At 47.4% G+C, this 12260-nt stretch overlaps 1 protein-coding gene and 1 long non-coding RNA gene across 3 annotated transcripts in view; both read left to right on the forward strand.

The window, feature by feature from the left end:
* The window catches only part of LOC119166998 (uncharacterized), a 398724-nt gene that overhangs the window by 47925 nt on the left and 338539 nt on the right, over nucleotides 1–12260 (forward strand). The gene's annotated exons all lie outside the window — the stretch shown is intronic.
* On the forward strand, nucleotides 2884–6176 carry LOC142765734 (uncharacterized). Its single transcript, XR_012884375.1, has 2 exons — nucleotides 2884–3476; nucleotides 3770–6176. It is a non-coding gene; the product is annotated as an uncharacterized LOC142765734 (long non-coding RNA).

Genomic DNA, 12260 nt, shown 5'->3' on the forward strand with positions numbered 1-12260 from the left:
TTCATGGAACCATTGTGTGTGTATTTGTGAATGTGTGTGTGTGTGTGTGTGTGTGTGTGTGTGTGTGTGTGTGTGTGTTTTGCAGTGACTGACACCGTAACACCCATTAGTGCACGAACAAAATAACCAAGAAAAAAACGCTTTAAGTGTTGATATATATTTTTCCTGTAACGCTAAAAACGCCTGCCTTGTGTTGAAAGGGAATAGGAGAGAGAGAGAGAAACGAGAAAAAAGGTAGGCAGGGAGGTTAACCAGATGCTAGTATCCGGTATGCTACCCTACACTGCGGTTGGGGAATAGGGGGTTGAAAGAGAAAGGGAGAGTTAAAAAATAAATAACAGAAAAACACCGACACACACGCACACACAAAATCAGTCCACTCAGAGGCGTTCCGACAGGCCAGTAGTTCGTAAGAAGCCCAGTAGCGCTTGCATGGCTTTCTTCTGCGACGATGAGTCATGACGATGGCGCAGTATACTTTGTTTTCACAGCGGCTGGTCATCTAACCTGTTTAGTTTATTAGAAAGGTGTTGTCTTTCCAGGTTGTATTTCGGGCAGTCACACAGGATATGTCGAATCGTTTCTTTATCTCCGCAGTGTGCACAGTCGGCGGTACGCACGGGTAAACGCGACTCCCAACCATAGTCTGCACAGAGCAGTAGCGTCGCCTCGTCGAATTTTTGTTGGAAGCTGCATGCTTAACGTTGGATCAAGGGATCGTAATCTTGCATGCGAAAAGAGAGGCTCATTCCAAAGAGCCATGGAGCGTTGGCGAGCAAGCATGCGGAGCCTCCTAGCAGCGTCCGTCCTCGAGAGAAGTATTGACTGGTTGTTGTCTTCTGTATGGGCTTAACGGGCAGCTTGATCAGCTCGTTCGTTACCGATAATTCTACAGTGGCTTGGCAACCACTGAAATATGACGTGGTGCCCTTTTTCTGTTATAAGGTGTAGCATAGGAATACTTTACTTACCTACTAGTTATAAACGTTGCTGGTAAATAGTTTGCATAAGCGGGCGCAAAGTTCCCAATCAGGGAGAAAGAGAAGCAATATCACCTCTCTCCCCCCAGTTTGATCAATACCGAAAGAAGAGAGAGAGAGAAACGAAGTGGAGAGGCAGCGAGATCATTCAAAAACGTCTAGCTCGGTAGGCTACCCCACACGCGGAATTGCGAAAATGAGTCGCGAAGAAAATGGTGAAGCTGCTATGGGGGATGGTTTGTATGACGTCAAGGCTTTTCGCGCTGCCAGAAACTGGTGACAGGACAGGCGGGCGAAGACACACGCCGGTTGATGCGCGCATCACCCAGGGCGTGTCTTTGTTTCCGCGTGTCCTGTCATGGTTTCCACACGGCACGAACAGTCACAATGAAGAAAACGAAGCTTTGTAATGGATGCAAAAGTGTGAATAAAGCGATGACGTCCTGTTGACGACCGCATTCCATTGGTACTCGGCTTTCCGGGGATAAAGGAGGGACGTAAACATATCATCATCATCATCACCACCACCACCACCACCACCACCACCACCACCACCACCACCACCACCACCACCATCATCATCATCATCAACAACAACAACTTCGCCCACTGCAAGGCAAAGGCCTCTCCCATGATCCGCCAGTCAACCCGCTCTTGTGCTTTCTTCGGCCACGTGATACCTGCGAGGCTTGTTAATCTGATCCGCCGACCTAATTTCATGTCCCCCCCTCGTGCGTTTGCCTTCTCCGGGGATCCAGTCAGTTAACCTTAATTACCAACGGTTAAACTGCCTATACGCGCTACGTGCCCGGATCACGTCCACTTCTTCTTCGTAATTTCAACCACGATATCCTTGACCCCGCTTTGTTTCCCGACCCTCTCTGCTCTCTCGTTGTCTGTTAAGGCTACACCTATCATATTTCATTCCATCGCTCTCTGCGTTGTCCTCAATTTAAGCCGGGGGCGCGACCCGGTCGCGCACTGCAGGACAAAAATAAAGTTATACTTTCCTTCCTTCTTTCCTTCCTTCTTTCCTTCCCTCTTTGTTAGCCTCCAGGTTTGTGCTCCGTGTAGTCAAGTACCGACAAGATGCAGCCCTTATATACCTTCATATTGAGGGTTTGTGGTATGTAGATTATCATTCATGATTTGAGAAAGGTTGCCAAATGTGATGTACCCGATCCTTATTTTTCTGTTATTTCACTCTCGTGGTTCGGCTCCACGGTTACTACTTGTCCTATGTAGACGTATGCCTTTACAACTTCCGGCGTCTCTCCACCTATCACAAAGCGCTGTTTTCAGCAGAGACTATTGCAAACCACTTTAGTTTTATGCATATTGAGTTTCAGACCTATACTCTTCTGCTTTCCGTGTCCAGTGCAGTAAACATTTATTTGAATTCAAACTTCTATGACTTGAAGCAGTGACGAGACAAGTCGGTCTGATTATTGGGGTATAATTGGCGCCCTTCTATTATAAATAAAAGTAGCGACACCCCCCCCCCCTCCCTTCTGCCCACGCCTACGATAAGTTGTAAATGCTTACTGCAATACGCATGTGCCCCGCCACGGTGGTCTAGTGGCTAAGGTACTCGGCTGCTGACCCGCAGGGCGCGGGTTCGAATCCCGGCTGTGGCGGCTGCATTTCCGATGGAGGCGGAAATGTTGTAGGCCCGTGTGCTCAGATTTGGGTGCACGTTAAAGAACCCCAGGTGGTCTAAATTTCCGGAGCCCTCCACTATACGGCGTCCCTCATAATCATATAGTGGTTTTGGGACGTTAAACCCCACATATCAATCAATCAAGCAATACGCATGTCGCGTAATCACCACAGAAGGGAAATCGCATAGATATTTAAGCGTGAATGCGTCGGTAATTTCCGCTACGGTAGAGTTGAACCTAGGAGGATATATATAAAAAAATTGCTGGAGTGGAGGGAGCGCTCTTCAAGTGAAGCCAGCGCCGCCATGTTGTGGTGGGCAGAAAGCTCGGCTCGGCTGGCTCGGTGGCGGCCAGCGCTGCCAGTTCACCTGCAGCGACGGTGGATTGCGGTTCGTGCGCCTGTCTTTCCTTGACAAGTGTGTCTCTGCAGTGCATTCGAATGCGTGCGGCTCGATTCAAGCGAGCATGGTACAATCCTGCGTAGCGTATGGGTGCACAAATCGCGCGATTCCTGCTTCCAAGATCACATTTCACAGGTGCGTACTGAAAGCACGTAGTGCTTACGCGGTCTAATACGGCTGACTCGTGTTTTTCATTGGTAGGCTTAAGGAATTAATATTTGGAAATTATTGGCAGGTTTCCAAAAGATGCTGAGACACGGAACCTATGGGAGCGAGCTGTGCGTCGTGAACACTGGAAACCGACAGATAAAGATCGCCTTTGCTCTGCGCACTTTGATCCGGCGTGTTTTGACCGGACCGGACAAACAACAAGGTTGAAAGCGGGAAGTGTGCCGACTTCGTTCGCTGCTTTTCCTGCCCACCTCCAGGCACCGGTAAGCATCGGAACTTCGCAGATATAGTGCTCTGACATCAAGGAGGTTGGAATGACGTAGACATATCTCTTCTGTCGTGTTTTGTCGACGTGACTGCATTGCTGCGTGTTTCCTCGCGAGCTTTTCGTCCCGTTCGCTCGTTTACAATATCGCTCAACACACGATTAGCGCATGATCATTGTCGAATGTTCCCGAACATGCTTTCGTGAATACATATATTCATGTTATGAGCAATAATTGAAGTATATATATCATTCTAAAAGTAGTTAATTTCCACTATGTGCTTATTTCAGGTGAAAAGGAAGCGGCCAGCACCAAAACCTCGAGGATGCAGTCCTGCTCAGCAGCAAGAGGCCTTAAATACTGAAGATCATGTCACTGTATCACCATCAAAGCAGTGGTACAAGACGAAGTTGCAGGAAACAGAAGACGAAAGATTGCACTTGAAGAAAAAAATTAAAACGTTGCAGCAGAGCAAACGAAGGCTGACACAAAAGAAAATCACCGCTGAAGAAATTATTAGAGGCATCGAAGAACAAAAGCTTTTGTCAGAAGAGGGCTCCAAGATGTTCGATGCAGCATTTTCTCCTGACATACAACAGCTGCTTCACCGGGCACGGACAGAAAGTGGAGGTAAATACCCTCCAGAGCTGCGAACGTTTGCACTAACTTTACATTTCTACTCACCAGCAGCCTACGAATTTGTGCGATCAAAGTTTAATGACGCCCTCCCTTCGCAGCGCACAATCAGAGAATGGTATAGGTCTGTTGATGGCCAACCAGGCTTTACAGGTGAAGCATTTTCTTTCTTGGAGAAGTTGGTTCAAGGTCGCTCTGAAACTCTTTACTGCGCTCTGATTGTCGATGATATGTCGATTAGGAAACATGTTGAACTTGTCGGAGACAGGGTAGTTGGCTACGTTGATTTTGGAGCATCTCTTGATGATGACAGCCTTCCTGAAGCCACAAATGTTTGTGTTTATATTGTTGTTGGCATAAACATGAGGCTGAAAATTCCAGTCGGCTACTTTCTTATCCACTCGCTCACTGGTTCTGAGAGGGCTGAACTAACAAAACAATGCATTGAACGACTGGAATCTGTGAAAGTTCAAGTTGTCAGTCTAACATTTGATGGTGCGTCATCAAATTTCACTATGGCAAAATGCCTTGGTGCAGAACTGAAGCCTGATCCTGTCGAGTTCTCCACATCCTTTAAAAACCCAGTTGATGAGTCAAGGGATGTGCATATCCTGCTTGACCCATGCCACATGATTAAGTTGATTAGAAATTCACTGGCAACAATGTGTTACATCACTGATGTTGATGGAAACCACATAAAATGGGCTTACATAAAGGCACTGGAGGCTTTACAGCGCGAGGAAGGGCTCCGCCTTGGCAATAAGCTAACTAAGGTGCATATGCAGTGGGAGAAGCAAAAGATGAAGGTACGGCTCGCAGTTCAGGCACTCAGCGCTTCAGTCGCAGACGCTCTTGAATTTTGCGAGCAAACGCTGAAGCTGCCACAGTTTAGAGGTGCTAGTGCCACGGCAAAATTTGTGAGGGTATTTGATCATCTCTTCGATTTGCTAAACTCCAGAAATGCGTTTGCAAAATCATACAAAGCCCCCCTTCGAAAGCAAAATGAGCCTTGTTGGAAACCATTTTTTGCCGACGCTCGAGAGTACATATGTGCTTTAAAAGACCCATTCGGTCGACCACTTTTGCAGGGAACAAAGAGGACAGGATTTGTGGGTTTTCTTGTGTGTATACAGAGCACAGAAAGTATCTTCAAGGAACTCGTTCATGAAGGTCAACTTAACTATCTGCTCACGCACAAGATGAGTCAAGATCACGCAGAAACTTTCTTTGGCTGTGTGCGAGGACGTGGGGGGTTCAACAACAACCCTACAGCTGCCCAATTCATGGCAGCTTACAAGCGTCTATTGGTCCAGACAGAAGTGAGATCGTCCACCTCAGGCAACTGTTCGCAAGATATTGTTTCTATTCTGGGTGCATCTGCCTCTGCCACTACATTTTGTGCAACCACTGAGGTCACATCGCGAAGGTGTGCCATCCTACAACCAGAGGACCACGATTACACAGACCGAATTGACTATCCAGAGAGCCTCTCCACATTCGTTTGCTCTGTCGTGCCTTACATTGCAGGCTTTGTCGCTCGCAAAATCGCTACTACAAACACCTGTGAGTTGTGCATAGAAGCTCTTCATGGAGCGGATACATCTCTATTGGTGAGACAAAAAAATCGAGGCGGACTCTTTTACCCTTCCGAAGACGTTGTGTCACTGTGCGAAACAGCGGAAAAGGGGCTGCGTCGACTGCAGGCTTCCACTCAATGCCTTAAGAACATACATGCCAATACCAAACAACTAGTCCTGGAGATTTTGAGTCAATCACTGGAAAAGAGGTGGTTTTCACAATTGGAACAACATCTTTTTGACGTCGACGTGTTGGACAACCATATTTACAACTTGAGCAAGCAAGTATTGGAGCTGTACATCAAGATCAGGCTGCACCACATGACAAAGGAACGAAGCCGGGAACTCGTGAAAGACAAAGTTAGGTCTTTGCTTTCAAGACTCGTCATTTTTAGGAATCAGTGAAACAACTTTGCCATAACGTTCATGTTGGCTAAAGGCTGAGAAAGCTGTACAAATAAAATTTTAACACATGAAAAACGAACCGTTCTGTAGTCTCTTTAAATACTGCCAGTGTATCGGCGACTATGTGAGCACGTTTTTACTTCTCTAGCAGCAATCATTTGCGAAAAAAAAACGGCCGCGGAAGTGCACTATATGCTACGCGGCCGCCTTCCTGCCCACCACAAGATGGCCGCCGCCGGCTTCACTGTGCTCTATGGGTAAGTATAGGCGGCTTCCACTCCAGCAATTTTTTTATATATATCCTCCTAGAGTTGAACATACGAGTGTGGTAATTTTTTACTATAGTTCGGTACAGTTCGGAGTACAAGAGCTGTTCCGCCATGGCGAATTTAAACGAACTGTCCGAGCAACTTCCCATCCACTATTGTAAGTTATTGACGATCAGATTTGGTCTCCGCCCGCCGTATATACCGGCACACACTCGTACTGTCATTTGCTACATCTGCAGAGCGACCGCACTGGAAAAGCGTTGGTCGTGGGTTCTATCCCAGGACCAGGACTAATCCTTCTTCGACTGGAAGCTTTGACTTCCGAAAAAAAAAAAATCTTAACGATTTCCTCCCGGCTTCGGGCTACAAACGAGTGGCTGTCAATCATCCTTGTCATAACACTTCTGCCACCTAGCGGGATTCGGCAAATTCATTTGCAATATACTGTGAGCTCTTTTAGGACGAAATAGTCCTCGATCCCTCTCCGCAAAGCCAGAAAAAAAAGGAAATTTATTTGGATTGGAAACCCTGCTATGTTTGTGCGAAAAGTCGGTTTCACCGTGGCTTGTTATTTTGTAGTTCCAAGTGAATTCTGCGTTTTGTTGCTTCATTGTTTTTGTTACATTGCATTGCATTGTATGTGCGTGAACATTCTTTTTTCTGCCCGTCCTGCTTGGACCATTAAATTGGTCTGCAGTATTGTATAAATAAAAAAATTAAAAAAAATAAAAAGAGAGAGACCCTTTGAAGGCGTCGACATAAAATGAAAACCAGAGCCGTGTGCCAACGTTACGCAGCGAGCCGCAACTTTCTATCGATTTTCGGCCTCCGGCGAGTGCGCGATCAAATCTGAAACGTCGTTAAGAAGCTCCGCATGCACTGTTCGTCCGAACTGTCGTTCCAGTTAGATTCGATCCTTGTTGCGTGGCGTTATCGGGGTCACTGTGTCGCTTATTCAAAACGCGACGTTTTTTGTTAAGCTTCCCCGCTGCACGCGTTCTCTTACATTTGATCGATGCGACCAGCCGTCGGGCTGCGGCACGGAGGCTTCAAGGCTAACCGGTTTGCGAAACAACCGGCGCACGGACTGTCCTCCGCTCGCTCGCTTTTATTTATTTTTATTTATAAATTGGTTGCCTCGCTCTCTCTCGTCGTCCAAGCCATCTCACGAGTGTGTCAGCTCTACCGGGAAGCGAGACCAGATGCGCCGCATACTTTTATTTTTTTATGCGTTAATAATCACTGAGTCCGCCATGTTTTGTTGCGTCCCACATACAGGCACGTCTGCATGCTTGTTCTACGACCACGTGGATTATTCCGGATAAAAATGGGAATTAGTATCGACAATTTCGTGGTGCTAAAAAAAAAGAAACGCAGCAAGGGAAAAGATGGGAGCTTGCAACGAGAAATTCGTAAAGAACAACGTAAAAAAAATAGTTCACTCTTTGTGTTTCTCAGTATATCTTTCTTTCTTCTTTTTGTGTTCATTATTTAATGCTCGAAATGTCTAAATAATGCCCAAAATCAAATCTTGGCCAATCCACCTGAGTGTATATGAGCCGTGGTAAAGGTCTCCTCCTCCTCCTCCTCCTCCTCCTCCTCCTCCTCCTCCTCATCATCATCATCATCATCATCATCATCATCATCATCACCACCACCACCACCACCACCACCACCACCACCACCACCACCACCACCCCCACCACCACCACCACCACCACCACCACCATCATCATCATCATCATCATCATCATCATCATCTTCTTCTTCTTCTTCTTCTTCTTCTTCTTCTTCTTCTTCTTCTTCTTCTTCTTCTTCTTCTTCTTCTTCTTCTTCTTCGTAAACAGTTGGTGGGTGCTCTCAGGCCGACTTTTCAACAAGCGTACTTGGCTTCTTCAACGCTGCCAACGGAAGAAGACAATTGCCGTTGGTCTCTGTGCCGTGTCTTCCATCACGCGGTGATCACCCCTGTTTACGAATTTTCAGTTTTATGTAAGAGATCTGCGTTTCACCAGAATCCAAGTCAGAAATTTTAATTGGCAAGGAGGGTGTGTGAGAGTCAGGCGTCTTTAGGGGCGATTATACTCGGGTAAATGCGTTCTGGAAGGGAAAAAAAAGGAAGTACCGATAGTTATCAATAATATCAGGTTAATGCGTTTCATCCGGTAACAGAAACATACGATTAAAGTGCAGTTTGGCTACGGCACCCCTGTAAGCAATTTACTGCTTAAATCAGCTGTTACACTCGATGTCTAGCTTCGGACTTACGCTAGAATTTTTAAAGAAGTATTCTTTCTTGCGTACTCGAAACGAAACAAGTCTGCGAGCATGAATGACAAGTTGTCTGCAGGAACGCTCTGGAAACCTTCCAAATTCGTCATTGTAATGGATGTGCTTCCGATTCGCACGCTACGTTCGTAGTACGCGCCGCGCCCTTCCATACACTGTGTGAGTCGAGTTGAAAAAAAAAAAAAAGAAGACCATCTATGCGTACGCTTCCAGACATATTAGAGAGTTTTAGTACTGCGGAATGGTGCTACGTACGCCTTGCGTTACGCCTTGCGTTACGTGACGTCTTTTGCCACTAATCGGCTTTTAGTACGCCGTAGTACCCGCGTACGTAACCAGCGTGAAGCGTATTGCGCCATCTGGTAGATCAAAATAGAAGCACGTGTTGTTGACAGCCAATGCGAGCCAATCCAAGTGTTATAGCCAGAGTATGGCCATATTTTGAGCCACAGAGCCGGTCGGTGCTTGCCTTCGATGCCGCCATTTTGCAAAACGAAGTCTCGCGCTGTCGCGAACTTACTTGTTCGAGAGCGGCGCGATCACCTGATACGTACGCACGCACGCATCTCATGCGTGCGTACGTAGCGGCTGCGTACGTAACGCGATACGTGCGCGTTGTGGTCTGCGCATGCGCACTACGCAGAACGTGGCGTCCTTACGTACGCAACGCCGCCACGTACGCAGCGTACGCAGTACTAAAACTCTCTATTGCCTGCAAACGGCCTCCGCTGTTTCTCGGATGCGTCAGCACCGTGGGCGAAAAATGACAGCGTCCCCTCGCACCGCAGTCCCGGCCGTTCGCGCCCCTCTTATCTCGAAGTCAGAGGAGATGCCCGCAGGAGTCCAATATCGTTTCGAGAGGCTTTGACTCTTGCGGAGACGATTGCGACGCGCCTCTTACACTTTTTATTGGTGTTATTTTCTTTTTCATCGGCGGTTCGCCTTATCCCCTGGCGTTTTCGATAACCTTCTACATGTTCCAACTCCCCATGCTCCGTCGAGTGAATTATACGCCACGCACGGGTTGTGGTGGCGTATAACTTACCCGACGAAGCGTGCTTCTCAGTCAGCAAGGGTTGTGCCGTTATGTCGTGCTCATGCGTCATGCTTCTAAAAATAGCAATGGCGTGTGTGTGTTTGCTAGTGAAATCTTTATGCTGGGAATCGCATGATGCAAGTGAGTGGTTAAACTAAAATGCATCGGTGTAACGCCTAATTAAAAAAAAATGAGAAAGAGGAGAAAGCAGACTGCGACGCAAAACAGGCTAAGCTCTAAAAAGCCCGTATGGGTCGTCGAAAAAAAAAAGAAGAAGAAGCCACGTATATCCACAAAGTGAATTCCAATGGTGGGGCAAAGCAATGTGCATCGGTTTATGAATGGTGTCCTTCTATCTTTTTTTTCTGGTCAACCTCTTGTTCTGTTGTATGTTTTGATTGATGGGAGTTTAATTTCAGTGTCTTCCCGTTGTTGTGGCCTTTTACTTTATTTGTTCTGGTTAACAGCCTTTTGGCAGTCGATTCGAAAGACAGCCAGAAATGAAGAGTAATTCGTAATTCAGCACTGCCGAAGCCACTCATTTAGAGCAATTACAAATTCAGCATTTCTATATTCCTTTACACGTGGACTTAAATAAGTTGAACAAACAGGAGAAAGTGCCTTAGACAGGCTGGCTGACGTTTTGATAAGAAGACCAATCTTTGTCAAATGTGTCTTGCCATCGTTGGCGTGTTATTCTGACGTCAATACTGGCCCACCTCAAACCAACACGCCAAGGGTGACAAGGCGCCTTTGACAAAGATAGGTCCTCCTGTCGAAACACCGTCTGCAACCTGTCTGAGGCACTTTCTCCTGTTTGTTCCATAGAGTTCCCTCAAATTTATAGAGAGGGCACTGGCGCTGCGATTGTTCAGTCACCATGGGAATTATGGGCATGGACACGTATTTGTCTGGTATTCGTGCTTGCGGACTTCGAATGCACTTATGGCTTTGGTTAATGCTGTGTTTTAGTTTTGTCTCAAACAAAAGAACGCACCGTCGTGAACTTTCCGGCCGGATTTGAATTGGTGAGCCCAAACGGCCAAGATGGGGAAGCGTAACTGCGGAACATTTCCGACTGTTATTGCTTCGTGACAAAGCAACTTCAGGCCCGGACGCGAAGCCAAATGAAGCACAAAGTACGAAAATTAGGCAAATCCCTATGCTACCCATCATTCTCAATCTCGCTGAAGCGCCGTGCGTTGCAGCTCCCATAGACGCTAACTCCTATTCACCTTTTCATAAACGCCTCCCTGGGCGCCGCCATAGCCCTCCCTGGGCTGTGCAAATTGGCGCGTCCCCTCGAAAATGCACTGACAACGCTGCGCCCTTAGCCTTTGTACTCCCGCGCACAGCCCGTCATGACGGTGTTTTTTTTTCTCCTTCCTGTGAAAAGGTGTATAGTTCACTATATATAGTGAACCGCAGAGTTTCCGATATATGCTATATATATAGAGCATATATCGGAAGCTCTGCGGTTTGATCAACCTAAGTACAACTGCGTGTTTCCATCCGTCGGCTCCCGTCTTGACTTCGGAACTTTATGCCGTCTGTAACACGAGTAGGATCCAGCCAGCCTCGGTTTTCACCTGTTGCGATTCGCCTGCATAGCGCGCAGCGGACAAAAGGCTCCGATCCTTTCGAGATGAATCACTGTCTACGGCGGGCGATGGCGTACCAGCAATGCTTGCGCATCGCATTCGCAGGCCGGCTGTTATACTACGCCGTAGGCACACGGGACGACGTTATATTTTGCATGCGTGGGCCACCGGAGTATCCGGCTTGTGGCGCCAGCACTATACCCGACCGTGTAGGCTGCGGGTGTGTGTACTGCGCAGAATACACTTAAGCCGAGTCAGTCTCGCGGCGTTCGTCGCGTGCAACCCGCTTGCAGAGCGTCTCGCCGACGAGATTTGCAGCGCCGCTCTGTAATGCGGGCTACGCCCACAGAACCGCTTCGTCCCTGCAATTCACGGGCAAGTTGCGAAAGACAGTCGTCGTGTTAGCTGGTTTCCGCTCCAACCGAAGGTACTTTTTTTCCCGGCTGATGTGAACGCTACGCATAATAATAGTTAAAGATTCGTTGTTACTGCCTAAGACACTACGTTTCGCTGAGTAAGGATCTGAGAATACTTGACGAAATTCACTATAGGCATTCAAGCTTCCGTGCGAAAACCAGTGGCAGGAATGTGTGTCTGTCTCATGATGTCAAGGATTGACGATGAACGCAACTTGACATCTTAACTTTTAGAATCGAGAGTCTTTTTTTGGTATCGTAAGGACGGCGTGAATTTTCGCCGTTTCTTCTCCACTGTGAGTTTTCGGGGACGGCTTTAAGCTCTCCCATAGTAGAGTACCCTGTATTCTAAATCGTTACTCACTTTTTTCCAATCCCCCCCCCCCCCCCATCGTAGGGACGGCACACAGCTCTCCCATTGTAGAGCACCTAGTGCTCTAAATCGTTAACTACTTTTTCTAAACACACATCATGTCCTCCGGGATGGCCTTCAGCTCTCCCACAGTGGAGTACCAAGTACTCTGAATCGTTAACCCCCCTTTCCTCAACACG

Source organism: Rhipicephalus microplus, chromosome 6 (genome assembly GCF_043290135.1).
Source record: "Rhipicephalus microplus isolate Deutch F79 chromosome 6, USDA_Rmic, whole genome shotgun sequence".
In the NCBI taxonomy this organism is placed as follows: domain Eukaryota; kingdom Metazoa; phylum Arthropoda; class Arachnida; order Ixodida; family Ixodidae; genus Rhipicephalus; species Rhipicephalus microplus.